The 15,523-nt window shown below is 37.4% G+C and overlaps 1 protein-coding gene across 5 annotated transcripts in view; it reads right to left on the bottom strand.

Annotated features, from left to right (window-relative positions):
* Positions 1 to 15,523, bottom strand: part of EFNA5 (ephrin A5) — a 218,424-nt gene that overhangs the window by 170,122 nt on the left and 32,779 nt on the right. The window lies entirely within an intron of this gene.

The raw sequence follows: 15,523 nt of genomic DNA, 5'->3' as shown, positions 1-15,523 counted from the left end.
AACCAGAATTTTTAAGTGAAAAAAACATGAAGACAAAAATCATGTACTTTGTGAAGGATGAAAAAGGAAGGTTAGAATGATTTTTTTTCTGAATGTTTTGCTTTCATGTTCTTTGTAATAAACAACAGAAAATACACAAATTATTGCATTTTGTTCACTTAACTTCTGATTTCTTGAGGAAGTTAACTAACACGATCTCACCACAACACCCTTAATGACTTTACACAGGAAAGGTATTTCTCCTTGCTAAGAACACGCATAACAACAAAGACTGTTTTCCACAGCAAATTGCAGTTTCTTCTTGCAGTAACTACCATTCCTACTGCTATTTTTATGATGCAGAAGTAATTCTAAAATATCTAAATCTGTTTTTTGAACTACCACTCTGAGGTCACACCTAATGACCTCCAGGAAGAGGCAACAGTGCTTTCTATACACACACTGGAAAACACCATGCCCTCTCAGTCTATTTTAGTACTATATACTATTCATATAATACCACTATTACATGAACCTATTCACCATCATATAGTGCAATATGCAACAAAGCTCTCTGCCACACATTTAATTAAGAACTGACTGAGTCCAAAAAAACCAGGATGAAAGCTACGCAACTGAGCTACCCCCTATCACCCTCTAGGGGAAAAAAACCCCAAACACACAAAAGAAAGGAAAAAGAAACCCAACAAACCTTCCCACAGCAAACCAAAACAATAAAAACCCCAGAGTTGTCTTAGCATTGTTGTCACATGTATTTATTTTCCCAGATGCTCACAGGCAGCTGAGGTTGTAGAGACTGAAACCTAAAAAGACCTTGTCTTGTGACAAAGAAAATTTAAATATTTCTAGACAGTTATGTGCATTTGTTGTTACATTAAAAGCACCAGTTATTCCTTGTATACATGAGATTAATCAGAAAGAAATAAATATTAGTGTCATTGAAAGGAGATGCAATGGCTGAGAGAAACAAAAAGTTTTCATGTGCCTATGAATGGCCTTTAAATGGCAGTATCCTAGAGCAGGCTTGACCTTCTAAACATTTCCTACATTGCTTTTCTTCCTGGAAAGGACCAAAGCAGACTGACTGGGAGGGCTGGAGTTCCCCCAGTTCTTACTCCTGTATTCCTTCACTGGTTTGAAAGGAAGAAAAAACAAGAGGAAGTGGAAATAGACAAGAATGAGACAAAAATTAATAAAGAAATAACTGCAAACATAGTGCAGGAAAGAGCAGACAAAGCAGACGTTAGCACTACCTTTTGTCACTGAACAAAGTATTGGGCACATTTGCCACTGTGGCTGGCAAACACTGCACATCGTCTGGTAAGTTACATCTAAAGTACAGAGTTAGTGGATCAGACACTTAAAATTAAACTGCTAACACTCAGCTTTTTATTGCCCAAGTGTCATTCAGTAAATCTGTCCAGCTGGTTGCCAAAAGCTAATCTGGCAGGAGTCCAAGGCTCAAGAATCAAGAACTACTTGCTCCACACAGACTGTGTCCAAGCACATTTGCTCCTCTTCAAACAAACTTCTCCTCACAAGGAAGATTTTCAACCCACAGCCGAGCTGTCCCACATGCTGCACAGCATCAGGCTCTCCTTCCTCAGCATGCATCTCCTGCCACATGATGCCTTTCCGTCCCAGGCTCTGAAATGTGACTCTCAACATGACTCTTACCCATATGGATTCCCAAATATGGTGCTGGTGCTTAAATTCACATCTACATGCTTGAATCAGAAGCACATTATTGAAAATCCATTTCTTTCCACAGTGATCTTATCAGTTAACACATGGCCATAGTATGGGAGGGAGTAGCACTGTGAATCCCTACACCAGACAAAAGCTGTAAGGATGCATCTACTGGCTGCTTAGTGTGCGTGGGAAGAAGGCGGTGGGGGGGGGGGGGGCGGGGAAGCCAATCCTGTTTGTGACTGAAATGAAGCTGCAATGTTTTGCTTTACTGCCATGCTGTGGAAAATACAGTACAGCATTCAAGCCAAGATTCTTTTTCCACAGCGTGGCAGTAAAGAGAAGCAGCACAACTGCAACCCACCTTGAGATGCAGAATGACTGGAGAAAGGGAAGGACTAGACTACTTTTACTACTATTCAAACAACAAAGACACAATTTAAGAAGGAAAATGATCACGTCACTTACTGGAGAGATTAGGCCTGCTAATTAAAGGCAAGGATCTCCATCTTCTTCCAAAGGATGCAGCTCTTCTTCCTTACCGTCCGTCTGTTTCTGGTTTTGGCTCTGACCAAAATGTTCATTCCACTCAAAATGCAGACTGCAGACCTATGCACAACACCATCTGGCACAAATCATTGAAAAACGAAGTACCTTTCTTTGTTTGGTGTTAATCTAAAACAGTTATTAAAACAGATTTAGCAAAAACCTTGCTCCTTCCATAACAGAACCTTAAGTACTTGGTACGTGCATCAAAGGCAGGCCTGCCTTTTTGGTAGTTTCTGCAGACTCAGCCCTATGACAACTCATGGTGTTCAGCATGGCATTTACTACTTTGAGTCCTCCTATTCACCTGGTGGGATGCCAGTAGCCTTGTCAGGACTGGGACAGAGCTCCAGGTCTGCATATTTTAAAAAACTATTATTCTTAAACAGTCATGATTTATCATTGAGAATACTTAATTTGTACAATTTCCATTACTAAAGCTCTCCTATAGATTAAAGACATAATAATCCTAACAATTAAAATTAATTGCCTTTTGTGCCAATGAGGACTGCCCTACTTCCCCCTTCCTGGGGTTCTGACTCCTTTGATCTGTCCATCTCTGTTACAAACATGAGCTGCAGGAGTGGCAGGTTCAAGTAGAAATGAAGCAAATAATTCCTAAGTGGAATGAAGCTGAAAGTGGCAAGCAGCTGAGATGACAGTCTGAACTCTTATGAAAAATAACAATGGTAACAGTAACAATTTTTGTAGTTTCTACTCCAAACGATCTCAAAAAAAACTGTGGCTGGGAGATTCAGCATCATGCTGAATCACTGGCAGACTGTCAGCATACAGTCAAATACAGATAGTCTTGAACAATCACAAGAAACATTCCTCATAAAGAATAATACAAGGGGCTTTAAAAGAATAATATTTATTCTTTATTTATTCCTTTTGCATACAACGTTCTAGGTAATAAAATATTTTTGTATTAAACTAGCCTGTATTCTACTTTTCCCTTATTAATTATAAAAGATGATCAAGTTGAACAACTCAGAAGGTTACAGTAACAAATATATTTTGACAGAAGAAAAAATAAAGTGAAAAATTCAATTAAAGAAAAATTAATAAAAACAACAAAGATTGTGTTCAATAACATCAGTGGGAGTAAAGGATAGGTAATGCCTAAAAAGATGGCTACATATAAGAAAATAACAAACTCTGTTCAAAACACAGGCTTAAATTATAATCTCTACTTCCAGGCTTAAATAGATATATAGGGGTACAAAACACTGCACAGAACCATAATATTTTTATAGAAGGAAACAACATGCTTTGACAGTTTTCATTTGGAGAAAAAGCATTACAGCACTTTGTGCCAACTATGCAGACTTTCAGAGAGTTTTTTTGTTTCATTACAGGACTGTAGAGTCTCCCATTTCTGCACATACACAAACAATATAATACACAGAGAATTTCTGCTGAGCACAATAATTTTAGGAAGTATAACATATTTTTTCTTTCAGGTTCAGAGGTTACAATACCAATTTCAGACAGACTGGTAAACACTGCATCATTGGTATTTCCATAGTTTCCAATAAATGAGGCTTTGAAAACCTACGTGAACTGGCTTTACTATTCAGTCTTTGTAACGAAGTCATACTAATAAATCTAGATAGAAAGCAAAACAATCCTTTAAACTGCTGAGCTATTAACTGTTACATCTTATCACCTAAAAATGCTGAACCTCTTCCTTTCCTCATTGCTTCAGGGATGCTTCTTTCCAAGTGTTTTGGGTTTACTTTGCTGAGAGTTGGACAGAGGATAAAAAAACATCCACGGCTATTGGAGAGCTACAATCTTAGTGAGAGTTTCACAAAAAAAGGCTAGCTGCCATTTCCAGTGCAGCACACAGGTTTCAGCCATCAAATCTAAGACTACTAAAAACCAACCACAACAAAACACAATTATGAGACCGACTGCTGCTGTTGCCCACATTTTATCAGCTGGCACTTTTACAGTGATGCCGACACTATCAGTGCTCCCTGGCCCTGGGACGGAGGAGGGCTTGGCTTTGGAGAGAAATTTCTGGAAGGGCAGATTTGGGACAGCACCGCCTCTGCTGCACTCCCTGGAGTATTGCGTGCCACAAACAGCAGAGAAGCGTGAGGAAGGCACCGTCAGTGGGTGATGCAGCAGGCAGTCAGGGGGCTGCAGCACTGAGCCCACAGCCCACTCCCCTCTCTGTCTCCAAACATTTCCATACCCACAGAGGCGTGAAAGAGGGGCAGTGACAGGTACAAAACACCAAAACCTTGCACGAAACACTGTGGAGAAGCTTCTGTGCTAGTGCTGATTGGAAATTAACTCCTTACTGACTAATGTGGCATTCAAACAAAGCCAAAAAAACCGGGAGAATAAGAGGCGACTGATGATGGGCCATGAGCCATAAATCAGACTAGCAAACCAGTGTGGGGTGGAAACACTGGAATTGACCTACCCACAGAAAAGGTGTGGAAAAAAATAATTTCTTCTTCAGTTATACACTATCATGAAATTATGTTCACTCGATGGCTCACTCATCCCAAGGCATGCCTTTGTTCAGGATACCACATCGCTACCATCAAGGCAAAGTGAGAAAAAACCAAAACATCTCATTCAAGAAGTGCTTTTCTCCCTCTTCTGCACAAAGTGTTCTGTCTGCATTTTGACTACAATGAAAAGTGGAAGAAAATCAAAATAAGGAGTATTAAACAGTGTAGTTTCAGCTCTTCTGCTTCCTCCCACTGATATGTTGTCATATAAGCAGTGAAAATTAATCATCACGTTTTAAGAATAATTTGTATATTTACAAATTACGTTAAATTAAAGTAAATGTCATTGCATTATAAGGAAAAAACAACCCTGGTTTAGCTCGTTGTATTTTTTTTAATAATACATACATATAAAGACAGCTCTGAAGAGATGCGCACACACATTTGGACAGACATATATACATATCTATTAATGTGTACAATGCAGAGATCATAAAACTTGATCAAACATGAAATCAGAAAAGTAAATAAGTTGGATGTATGTTTATTTAAAAAACTAAAGAAAATCCAAGCTCTCATGAAAAAGCCACTCAAATATTCTTTTGTGTATTCGTATTTTTAGATTATTTAAACTTTGCTGGGCTATTCTGTACGCATTTTTGATCTGCTCACCTTCATGTTGTCTACTTATTTGATATTTACTGAGATTTAAGTGTCGATTGTTAATAAGAAGATCGTGACTGTAAATTACAGTATAACTAAAAAAATGGGACAAAAATGGCATAATGTAAAATATCCTCTCACAGAATAAAAGGATTATATATCTTCAATACCATACCTTAATGAACAATCCTTACATCATGTTTCAAAAATATGGGGTCTATTATATTGCTCTAGTCCCAAACTTTTGAGATTAAGAGAAGGTTTCTTGTTACTATGAAGTGACTATTACAGGGAGGTGATCCAAATGACCACAAGAAAGGCACCCAGTAAGGTAAAAAAATGCTTCTTTAAATTTCCGTTAGATAAATGATCAACAGTATTTTAAATCAGGCTTCCATATTTCTTACTGACAGCAGACATTTCCCCTTCCTCAGTGAGAAACAGAGAAGGAAAAAGAGAAAGAAAATGAAAAAGAAAAAAATCATAAAAGAGAAAAATAAACTGAAAAATAGAACAGGAGAAAAGAGGAGAGGCAGAGGGAGAGGGGAAACAAAATGGAAAACCACCACAAACACACAAAAAAGGTAGAGAAAGAAGACAGGGACAGAGAAGTCATGATTAAAATAAAAAAAAAAAAATTTTTGCCACCACATAGGAGAAAAACTGTCAACTGTATGGCAAAGCACAACACTGTACAGAACTCAGTCACTGGGGCACCTTACATGGAACTGCAACTGCTGGTGTTTATATTTGTCATAGTATTAAATACAATAGAGTAACTGCTAAAGGAAAGGAGCTCCTAAAAAACTTTCTATTTACTATCCTGTAAAATGTACACTACGCTGCCAAAATCCTCTTAGAAAGCTGAAAAAATGAACCTTCAAGCATACATCAGAAAAACCAATGAGGAAGCTAACAATCACCTAGATGAAACCACTAATAAGGTGCATTTTCCTTGTTCACAAGCTACAAAACAAGCCTCATTTTCTTCAAGTCATAAGGAAATGTAAAACTGGTAAGGAAAATTTCCATGATGCCTAAGACTATATAACCCTAACAATTTTCTTCTGCAATAAAAAAAATTAAATAGTAATAATGGAAAACCTTGGGAAATGTAGAGATTTTATTAGTTTTATTAACTCAACAATATAAACTGGAATTATCTCAGTTTGCTTATTTGCTAGTTACTCATTTCAAAGTGCCTCTCAGTGCTAATGAAAATAAAATCCGAAGTGCTTTATAAAAGAAATGGGGTTGGCTGAAATGACTAGAGATTTGTGGTTTATTTATGTTAAGACATTTTCTCTTCATTTAGTAACTAAATTGTTAATTTAGGAAGCGATACTTACATTTTTATATCTCCTGTATCATTAATGCCATCAAAATAATCAAAGCCAAACAAACAAAAAAGCCAAGTATTAAATATCATTTGGCTGATTAATTTATTTTTTGTCACTAGATATTTATTAATACCAGGATGCTAGAAAGGGGTATATTTAACCTTTCTGCCCCATCTCTAACTTCTTTAACTGTATGGTGCAGTGTGAGTATTTATGCTTAATCTCTTTTTTCCTCCTCCATCTATTTGTTTTCCTGCCAGTTTGCGCTCCCAGCCTGAACAAAATTAAAAAACTATTTTCAACTGATTCAGAGCTATTTAAACTTATTACTCCTTCAAGGATATTTTTATTTGAAGCACTTTAGGAATTACATTGCTAAGTTAAAATCAAAGTAATGACCCCAAGCAGAGATTACTGAGTTGCAGAGAAAATTCATATAAATAAAATTGGACTGAAAGGCATTTCCCGCTGAATGATAGCGTCTCGATTAAATCTTGTACTGGCACTAAGCATGCCTCGTGGTCCTAAACAGCCCATCACTTGCATTAAGACAATCACAAAGTGAATGAATACCAAACAAACCCAACCAGAACTTTGCCCTCAAAGCTGTTAAAACCTCTAATTTCCTAATATTTCCAGACCACTTGAGTGACTGCCTCACAAAACATAGGGATAATTAAACTGACATGAAATAACTGCCCTGTTTAAGTCCTAGGGGCAGTTTATCTAACCTTCTGATCCCAGGAGAATCTACAGCCACTCAAACACCTGTTTCTGGTCACCATCTTTCACAAAGTACTCTTCCCAGCGTATGAGACCATCTATCAGATGCACTAACATGGATCCGTATTTTACTCTCATTTATAACATCCACCAAATACAAATCTTACTCTCATCTGGAAACAAAAAACAATTTTGTTGTGGTCAAACGCTCCAGCAGCATCATCTACCTGCAAGAAAACCAAATACTCCAACCAAGTCAAAACATTTGATACTTCTTGTCAAATGTCTGAAGGACAGGGAAAAAACCCACAACTCTAATACCTGTCAAAAGAGAATATGCAAGTAGCATTACTTTTCCCTTATTTAATTAAAAAAAAAAAAAAAAAAAATAACAAAACCAAACCAAAACCAGAAACAATTCTCTTTTGCACATTTTTCCTGAAAATAAAGTAATTTGCATTTTGACTATACCAGTGACATGATCTCTAACTCCTTTCAATTAAGAACCAACCGAAAAGCTCCTCCTCAGGAGCTTCTGTCATTATGGGAAAAACAAGACCACTCATCGAAGATCTTCTCATCTGAGAAATGGTCTGGCAAGACCATACTCTACATCTTCCAAACACTGATAACATCTGCATATAGTCCCGTTTTATTTTAAAAATCAGTTCTTTCATTAGCTAATTTACAGGTAGCTTTCTGAAACTTCAAAATGACTTGGCAATCTCTTAAAGGATTTCAAAGGTTCACCTGATTTTTCTCTCACAGTACATTCACAATATTAACCGCACTTAGCGTAACACCATCAGGGGCCCAGTTTTATTATTTCTCTGTATGCTCCAGGGCTTCCATTTTCATTCTCAGAGCTCAATCACGATTTTTCACACAGTGCTCCTGCCAAAGGATAGAACAGTGCTTACCTGTGGTTTTTTTCTCTTTTTAAGCTATATATTCAGATGAATGTCAAATGCTGATTGAGAACATATTCCACGATGATCCCTATTTTCAGTTAAAATACATACTTAGGGTTTTAGATTTAACTCCCTGGCTTTTCAGTCAGAGTTACTTAGCTGGAGTCAATCAAGCGTGTGATTAGAAATAATAACTTGCAAGCAATGAATTCAAAAAGGTCAGATCTTCGCCAAACTTTATAAGTGTGGCAAACTGCTAACTCTCTTCTCACATATCTAAAGAAGATACTAAAAACATCCCTCAACAGACTCAATTTTTGGACTTCAAATATTACACTTCTGACTTAAAATTCCCAACATTTAAGGTCTCACTTTCCTTAAAGGAGCAATTAATACAGTTGTGGCTTTCCTTTTGTGGATACCTCCTATTAAACAACATTGTTGAAGTAACCACGACCAGAAACAAAAAATGTGAGGAGACTTTCAGATACATTTTTTAAAAATGAAGCTATCCAAAAGGCAGATATTCTTTTGTTTTCTTGGTACTAAAAGTCTACCAGTAATGATTCAAAATAAAAAACTATATGTTAATGATATTAGTTTCAGTTATCCTCTTTCAGAAAGGACTGGTAACTGTAAAATACAGTTGTCAAAAGTGGCACAACAGTACTTAAAAAATCACATCTCTAAGAAGGAGAAAATAAAGTTTGCTCTTTTTCCTAGGTTCTCTCCCTAGAAAACAAAAAGTCAAAAAATAGGGGGTTTTTTGGAGTTGTTTCCCCCCCCCCCCCCTTAACTAAATAAAAATCCAAATTCCAGTGTCTAGCACGCAGGATATTCAGGTATTACTCCACCTGGTTTGTATCAACAGCCTCCAAAGAATTACCTACCTTTAGAAAAACCTACCATGTTCGGATCAGCCTAAACTGGTCTCTGGTTTCAGCCACCTACTTTATCAACTATTTCCCACTGATACCAAAACACAAAGATGGATTTAAAAATCATTATTTGGCAGCAGTGCTCAAGAACTGCATAAAGCCGTGCTTCAGTTTTTACAGCTGAGATTCCTGGCTGAGAAAAGTTCAAGTGACTTGCAATAGTTTACTCAGAAAGCTATTCACCAGAACATCTGGAGGTGCTCACAGTTTGAAGATATTATTCACTTGCCAGCAACCCTAACATATTGAACTACAAATACTTTTAAATATTGTCCTTTCTGAGGTTTCCTCTGGTATATGTGAAGTCTCCTTTTCAGTTTCCAATGAGTGGTATCATACAACTTGCCATGTAGTCCTGCTCCCCAAATGCTATTCTGTGTCAGCAATAGCCACAAGTATTGTCTCAGGCCAACAGAAGCAAATCCCAGACTGAGTAAACTCTGAAATCCATCTGAAATATATCTCACATCTCAGTGTCAAAACTTTATATGAACACTGGATACAAAGAAGGATTCACCACTACCTATCACCTGATAAAAAAACAGTACTTAAAAGGAAAAATGCAGCATTTTGTTGCATTTCCTGTACAGAATGAAAATAAAATGCCACAAAACTGCTCTGAAAAATTACATATCTTTCCAGAACTGTCCTTGAAATCAGAAATGGCACTAAAAAAAAAAATCTAGATTAGCCCAAGGAGGATGGACCATAGATAAGACACCTTTCAAATCAGCATTTTATTACTAAGTTGCATTGCTTTTTTTTTCTCTTAGATTCCCCTTTCTTGAGGAAAAAATAAGGGAGTCTTGTTTAGGATGTAATATAAAATGGCTTTAAAAATGTTTCTGAGGACAACAATCAGAAAACACTTGAATATAATTATGAATATATGTAAAAGTAACTCCTGTTCTTTAATAATCCAATTCCTGTTATAAGACTCCACTAATAACTTTGTCTCATAATCTATGTTCAGTGAAACATTCACCTCCTGTATGATTTCTTTATTGAGAGTTTTCATTCTGTTTGCAACTTTTATTGTCTTCATGGGAGGTATATATAGAATCACGAGTATAAATATAATTTATATCTAGAAATAGCACCACAATCATAATATTCGTCCAATAGAAAAAAAATTATATTAACAACTCTCCAGCTCTCACACTTCATAACATATAATATTTTCCCCACAAATTCCTACTGTACTACGAGAGGGATAGCAATATTTTTAAAAATCCTCACAGGCACACTGGGGTCTTCTCAAAAACACTTAATCACAGCAGTCTTCTCACTCCACAAAATCTCAGTCATGCAAAACTACAGAGCTATCACTTGTTTTTATAGAAAAATAATAATAAAAAAATTTTTGAAAAATGAATTTATTTTAAATACTTGTAGGAAAACAATTTATTAGTCTTTGAGTGAACTGTTCATACAGTTATCAATCAGTACCATTTTTAGTTGTAATCTATTACCCACAGCTTTTACATCTATTAAAGCAAGTGCAATGAAAGACTATTTTTAGGGGATGAAAGGAGGACAACATGACATGTTCAAGATAAAAAGTAATCAAAGCAGCCAGATTTCTTTATCTAAAACTCAACTGAAATCCAGGAATATAAGAAGGAGAACAATTCATTCGAGAGCTTGACAGCTATTTTATACAAATTTGAAAACTAATCAGAAGAAAAGAAATTGAATTATTTCATCTGCTGCCAAAACTGTCCCCTTCACAGATTTAAAAAAAACCAACCAAACAAACAAAAAACAAACAAACAAAAACAAACCTTCAAAAAGATAAAAACTGCTTTTGCCCTTCAGTTATATATACAACGTAAATAATATTTTGGGCCCAACTTCAGAATCCATAGACTAGTGAAAATATTCCTTTTTCACTTAAAAAAGTATCAGTAAAGGCAAAGAATAATAGCTACTTGATTACACAGATGATTTTCATAACTAAGCCTTTAATTAAGCTTGGTTAGTATGTTCTGCTTTTAGAACCAACATTCAATAATATTTGAGAATAAAAAAATATTATCTGACTTCCTTTTGTAGGTGAAAAGGTATTTTTATCTCATTTAATTACTATGTCATATTTTAATTACAGCAATTCCCATATTCCCATTTGTTATCCACAAGTTATTAAATGTACGCACACATTTCTGCTCATTTCTTATGAGAAAAACAAACAGAAAAAGAAAGCAAAACACCAAAAAGTAGTTATATCTTAATGCAGAAGTAAGAATCATCACAGAGGGTGGGAATATCCTGCCACACCATTTCTGGGCCTCCAGTCTGGGGGAGAGGTGAGGGGTTTGGAGTGGCGGGGGGGGGAGACACTGGCGTTGAATAAATCATGTGAAATGTATGTCAGTCTACTCCTTTTACTAATCCTTATTGGTAAGGTACAGCTGCAGGACATTTGTAAATCTAACAGTCCATCAAAGCATTTGCATGGACTCAGTCCTTAAGTATTCATTAAGTTAAATTAAACATAACTTTCCATAAAGAACTATGCAGCATGAATGGGTGGGCAAGTTTGTGAGCAGCTACCACTATAACAATTTATAGTTTGTAATCCTACCTTATTACTTCCAAAAACATTTTAAAAAACACTTGGCAGCTACAAAAAATACTTAGTCCACACTATAAATTACTCTGGCAGAAAAATCTTTTATGTCCCTTAGGCACGCACTAATTTTTCCTTCTCCGGTGGAAAAAGATAACCTAAATACAGAAATACACCACCTCTCTTTATCTGCAGGATAGTATTCCCTGCATGTTCTTCTCCCCAGCTGTTTATGTTCTTTCCATGAGCACAAGTCATAAATAAGTCCAGTAAGAATTCAGGTAAATGCCATGAAACTACGCGGACCATCCAGATACGCAATTCCCTGGAAACAGTCTATACACTTTAATAAGCATGTCCTCCACCTAAAGACATCTCTATCTCTCCAAAATCAAGCACAGAACTATACCGCTGGACACAAAAAGTAAAAATACAAGTACCAAGGAAGTATGAGAGGAAAACTGTACGTGACAGAAGGGACTTATTCAAATGCACATCTCAAACACAAGTTTCTGAGATAACTCATATAATTTTTGACGCAGCCAAGAAAGCAACTGTCAGCTTTTGTAATTTAGCCTTCTTCTGGAAATACTTGTATCTGTATCAACTTTTTTTTTTACCTAGAAAGCAAAATGAAAAATAATAAAAAATCCCCAATAACATAAATAAAAATAAATACAAAGAGCAACTTCTGATATGAAGATGTTTTGAGATTTATTCTTGAGAGTGGATCACACCAAGCAGTATGGGAGGTAGTAGATGGGGAAAAAAATCATAAAAGAGATCCAAAAACCCTCTAAGGATAAAATTAAAAAAATATGTTTAAATTTACTTTTCGAGAAGAAAACATCTTTTCGAAGCCTCCACCTCCTGCAGCATAAGCTGACTAACTGTGGGAATGGCATGGCAATTCCAGCTTAATATTTTTCTTGGTGCCAGCAGCGCATTCCCTCTGCAGTGATAGCGTGCAGAGGGCAAGCCCTGCGCTCAAGAAAAGATTTGATGCCTGAGTGAGCCTGAGCGATGGAAATGGCAGTCAGGGGGTGAGACACCATCTTAGAAGTGCACCCTCGGTCTCTCCTGATGCAGTGCAATACATGAGTGGTTTGGACATCCAAGACAGACCCCTCTGGGCACAGAACTATAATGTCTTGTGTTTTATGTGGCAAAAGTCAGTTGAGCTGGAGGCCACAGAGACTATCGTGGCTACAGCACAGGCCCTGCACTAGACACCTCCCAGAGTCCCTTCCAGCCTGGATCGTCCTAACATCCAAGATTTAGCTATCAGACTTTTGACAGAAAGCTCATGGCTGTCTCATGACTGTCTCCAACCAGTGACTCCAAAGCAGACCTCTCCAACCAAACCAAAAATGGGCAGCATGTACAGGAAAACCACGGGATCAGGCCCAGCCAGCATGCGTTTGCAAAAGGCAGGTCCTGGTTGACCAGCCTGGTCTCCATCTATGACAAAGTGACCTTGTCAGTGGATGAGGGAAAGGATATGGATGTTGTCTTGACTGAACTTTAGAAAGCCTTGGACACCACTGCCCACAGCATTCTGGAGAAACTGGCTGTTCATGGTTTGGACAGGTGAACTGTTTGCTGGGTAAAAAACTGGCTGGATGTCCAAGCCCAGGGAGTGGTGGTGAACGAAGTTACACCCAGCTGGTGGCTGGTCACTAGTGGGGTTCCCCAGGGCTCAGTGCTGGGGCCAGTCCTGTTTTATAGCTTTGTCAGGACGAGGGGATCCACAGTGGGTTCACAACTGACACCAGGTTGGGCAGGAGGTTGTTACCTATCTGGGGGAAGAGTGGCTGGAAACTGCTCAGTGGAAATGGACCTGGGGGTGTTGGTCGACAGATGGCTGAACATGAGCCAGCAGTGCCTAGGTGGCCAAGAAGGCCAAGGGCATCCTGGCCCGGATCAGCAATAGTGTGGGAGCAGGACCAGGGAAGGGACCGTCCCCCTGTACTGGGCACTGGTGAGGCTGCACCTCAAGTGCTGTGTCCAGTTCTGGGCCCCTCATTTTAGGAAGGACATTGAAGTGCTGGAGCATGACTAGAGAAGAGCAGTGGAGCTGGGAAAGGGTCTGGAGTACAAGTCTGATGATGAGCAGCTCAGGAAGCTGGGGGTATTTAGCCTGAAGGAAAGGAGGCTCAAAGGGGACCTTATCACTCTGTACAACTACCTGAGAGGAGGCTGTAGCCAGGTGGGGTTCAGTCTCTTCTGCCAGATAATAAGCAACAGGACAAGGCCTCAGGTTGCACCAGGGGAGGTTTAGATTAGGCATTAGGAGATATTTCTTCACTGAAAGGGTTGTCAAGCACTGGAACAGGCCTGCCAGGGAACTGATTCAGTCACCATCCCTGGAGGAATTTAAAAGACATGTAGGTTCTACAGTTCTATAATTAACAGTTTAATTTTGGATCAATAAGAAATGTAGTTCTACAAGACAGATTTTCTATAACCAAATGCTAATTAACAATTACAATCAAGTATTAAAGGTTTGGAGCCTTCTTACAGTCTAACAAGGAACATAGCTGGACTGATTTGAGAAAACAGCACATTTTATTTATGGAGAAGTAGAAAGGAGACTCTTTAATTTCATACCCTTAGGTATTTATAGCTACTAAATATATAGCTATCTTAAAAATTAGATCTGTACAAATTTATTTTACAAATAATATATAGATATCTTACAAAAAGCATCCTGGAAACAGAGAGCAACTCAAAAACAAGACACTAAACCTTGAAGTGCTGTAGTCCTGGGGCATAAATGATACTTTGAGAAATTAGCCCATATTAGTAGCCCACATCTGAAGGTATTTCATAGATTGATATATCTCATTTTAAAAAGTTTTGATTCAATACCTAACCTCTTAAACTGCAATTACTTATATTTGCTGACTCACTAAGTGGTATAGTACACAAGAAATGGTAACTGCAGTATGAGTTAACAAAGCAGACTATACATCTGGATTTTAAAGTCCTGGCATATGACAACTTTTCTGACACAATTTATAATACACAACGTTTAATACTCAGTCTGCACCATTGCCATTATACTTCTGCAGCTGGGATATGAATTTCTGCCACCGCTAAATCTTTAACTAGAGGACCACAACTCAAGAAGAAGTTTTGAATAAAAATTAAAAGATGGATGCAAAGGAAAAACAGACCCTAATTCATACCACAAAGTCTTGTCTTCCACCTTCTCTTCCACAGGCAGAGGTAGGTTAGAGTCTTGATTTAGAGACTGATAGTCATATATTTGTGATATAGAAAGAATATAGAAAAATGTGAGTTTGTATACCGATTATATACACACAAACACATGATAATGAATCTATACAAACTGAAATAAAAATGTAAATGGCAGGTAACTATCTGAAAACACTGATTGTATTCTGGGACACAAAAGTAATTTCCAATATGAAAATAACTTCAATGAAACCAAGTTCTTCAAAATATTTTCCAACTGAGAAAATGTACTTCCTAATATCATATCTTTACATCTCCTGTTCAACACGGTGTCGAGCAAAAAGATTGAGGATTTTTCTTCCTCAGTGTCTAATTATTTTTCGCTTTGTTTTGCCTCCCTAATGTTATGGCACAGGACTCTGCTATAGTCATTATTTTCAACAGGACACAGGTTCCCTTCTTTATAGCT

The sequence above is a fragment of the Chiroxiphia lanceolata genome, chromosome Z (assembly GCF_009829145.1).
Source record: "Chiroxiphia lanceolata isolate bChiLan1 chromosome Z, bChiLan1.pri, whole genome shotgun sequence".
Lineage (NCBI taxonomy): Eukaryota > Metazoa > Chordata > Aves > Passeriformes > Pipridae > Chiroxiphia > Chiroxiphia lanceolata.
Note: the sequence above shows the minus strand (reverse complement) of the source record. Positions and strands in the feature narration are given on the sequence as shown.